Source organism: Perca fluviatilis, chromosome 7, assembly GCF_010015445.1.
Source record: "Perca fluviatilis chromosome 7, GENO_Pfluv_1.0, whole genome shotgun sequence".
Classification (NCBI taxonomy): Eukaryota; Metazoa; Chordata; class Actinopteri; order Perciformes; family Percidae; genus Perca; species Perca fluviatilis.
Window position 1 is genome coordinate 37,824,785 of NC_053118.1, and position 2,830 is coordinate 37,827,614.

Below are 2,830 nucleotides of genomic sequence, written 5' to 3' on the forward strand. Positions count from 1 at the left end.
TCTTATTCACCCATTTACGTGTGGAGTATGCTGGCTCTACACACGCTTAAAAGTCCTGATTATTAACCATGGAGTTCGGGGGAGATATGCTGGCTCTATACACACCTTCAGTCCTTGATTATTTACATGGAGTCTGGTGGAGATATATGCTGCTTACACGTTAAAAGTCCTTGATTATTTACTGGAGTCTTGGTGTAGTTTTGGTGATGGTGATTTCGGGTTGTTTCATGTTAAACTAAAAGGCATCTTTACCTTTAACAAAAAATAGCAGGCAGCGAATACAAATCCAAAAGAAAGCCGAAATAAGAGAAGAGTAGATACAGACCTAATAACATAACAAAACCAAACAATAAAAAGATTAAAATGTTTAAAGGATTGTTAGATCAGTCCTAATGTATGAATTGCAAAACCTTAACATTGTATTCACTAATGAATTCCACCCTGATTCTCAAACATGCAATTTTTAAGGTACTTCTACTCTTCTTTCTTTTACTGTAGCTTCCACATTATTATTGTCAATAAAGTTGAGAGTTGATGACATTGACATTGTCATCAATAGAATATTAGACATTATCATTGATGAATATATTATATATTGGATATCATCAATAACATATTCAATAATAGAGATGCATACTGTCATCTACAGGCTCAGAGGATATTTGAGTCATTAATATTGGTCATTACGAGCATATTATTATTATGATATATATGATATTGAATATATTACACATTACATATATATATATACACGCTACATACCTGAGATCAATTTGTTGTCAATATTACTCTCATGTTTCTACAAGAGAGAGACACATGACATTTCACGCCAAGCACAGTTTTGTAGCCAGTTAAACTGTAAAAGGAAATTTCTAAAACAAGCTGGAAATATTGAAGTTGTATCACTAAAATGGAAACCAGAAATAGTACCTCTTTTGAAAAACACCGTGGAAAACACATACTTTACCTTTATACTTGAAGTAATAATAGCCGATACTTCTTGTACTTTTAATGGCAAAACTGCACTTTTACTTGTAATGTAGCATTTTCGGCGTGTTTTATCACGCTTTACTGCAGTAAATGATCCGAACACTTCCTCTGTCTGACTCTCTTCAGAAGGCAGCGTGCTCAGGGATCATCTGACCGAACTGGCGCTCCCTCGGTGGTCCGCGCCTCGGTCCAGCCTCACGCCTCCCAGCCTTCCTCGCCGGGTGCGCAGCAGCGTGGCGGAGGCAGGGGAGCGGGGTGTCAGACCGGCAGGCGGGAGGCGCATCATGGTCGCGGTCAACGTCGCATCGGCCCGTCCGGTTTTGGCTGGCCCCCGCGATCCAGATAATGGCCTGACGTACGTCCCGGTTCGGTCGGCTGATTAACGATCCGGGATATTCAATCCGGATGGATAAGCCGCCAAGGTTCCATTGATTGTGCGGGTGCGGTGGATCCGGATCTGGTGGTCAGGTGCGTCCGGCAGGCATGGTCCGGCATTGCATGCATATTGCAGGCATCCAGACAGCGGCATGCGGTGGTATTCGATCCTGCGGCGGCGGCAGCGGTCCAGACAAATTGCAGGCAGGTCTGCATGCATGCGTGGCGGCAGGTATCCGCATGTGCGGGTGGCAGTGGATCGGTGGTGGCAGTCCAGGCGGTCACTGGTTTGAATGGCAGGCAGGTCTCAGGACAGGTGGTGGTGGATGCAGGTGGCAGGTGGTTCCCAGGGTGGTGGCATCCAGGAGCCTGAGGCATTGTTCAGGTGGTCTGAGATTGGCAGTGGTCCTCAGATGGTGGTGGTCTGAGGGTTCCAGGCAGATCCTGAGAGTTCTGAGGGTGGTGGTCCAGATTGTGGACAGGTTCAGGGTGGTTCTTGATCTAGTAGGCCGGAATGGTGGTCTGAGGTTCAGGCAGTGTGGTGGAGGATAGATGGAGTGGAATGGACAGGGAAGGATAGGATCAGCAGGACATGTGGTGGAAGATATGGTAGGGAGGAAGGAAGGAAATGGAAGGGAGGAGGGAATGGAATGGAATGGAATGGAATGGATGCAGGGTGTTTGTTGTGCAGCAGCCGGGGGGCAGGGGCTCGGTAGGGGCCCCCGGGGGCCCTCAGGTTCCTGGACAGGACCGACAGAGACTCTCGGTACACCAAACCTCGGCGAGACGTCACGATGGGACAGTGATGACACGTCGCCAACTGAACACACAACAGGAAATGTCCTTAAAAGGTCATTCTGTTCTTTTCAACCCTATTTTCCCATGTCTTTGTGTCTGAGTGACTAATGTGGACAAAAGTCTTTGAACCTGGTCCAGCATCAGTCAGCGTCCACTAAAAGTTCTGTTGTTGCCGCTGACAGACTCAGATTATTATTCTAAGTGTCTGACAACATTATGGGATGGATCCCTACAGAGATAGACCTTTTAGTTAAAGAGTAAGATCCTTTTAGTTTAACATGAAACAGCCCCGAAATCACCATCACCAAACTCCAGCAGACTCTATGTAAATAATCAGGACTTTTAGCGTGTATAGAGCCAGCATATCTCCACCAGACTCCATGTAAATAATCAGGACTTTTAGCGTGTATAGAGCCAGCATATCTCCACCAGACTCCATGTAAATAATCAGGACTTTTAGCGTGTATAGAGCCAGCATATCTCCACCAGACTCCATGTAAATAATCAGGACTTTTAGCGTGTATAGAGCCAGCATATCTCCACCAGACTCCATGTAAATAATCAGGACTTTTAGCGTGTATAGAGCCAGCATATCTCCACCAGACTCCATGTAAATAATCAGGACTTTTAGCGGTGTATAGAGCCAGCATATCTCCACCAGACTCCA

The 2,830-nt window shown here is 45.7% G+C and overlaps 1 protein-coding gene across 2 annotated transcripts in view; it reads left to right on the forward strand.

Annotated features, from left to right (window-relative positions):
• The first annotated feature begins 2,104 nt into the window (after window positions 1–2,104).
• The window catches only part of LOC120561705 (IgGFc-binding protein), an 18,826-nt gene continuing 18,100 nt past the window's right edge, over window positions 2,105–2,830 (forward strand). The window contains exon 1 of one of the 2 annotated variants that reach the window (XM_039804901.1): window positions 2,105–2,216. The gene's annotated coding sequence lies outside the window, so the exon portion shown is untranslated. The remainder of the gene's footprint in view (window positions 2,217–2,830) is intronic. The other variant, XM_039804902.1, reaches the window with a different exon arrangement.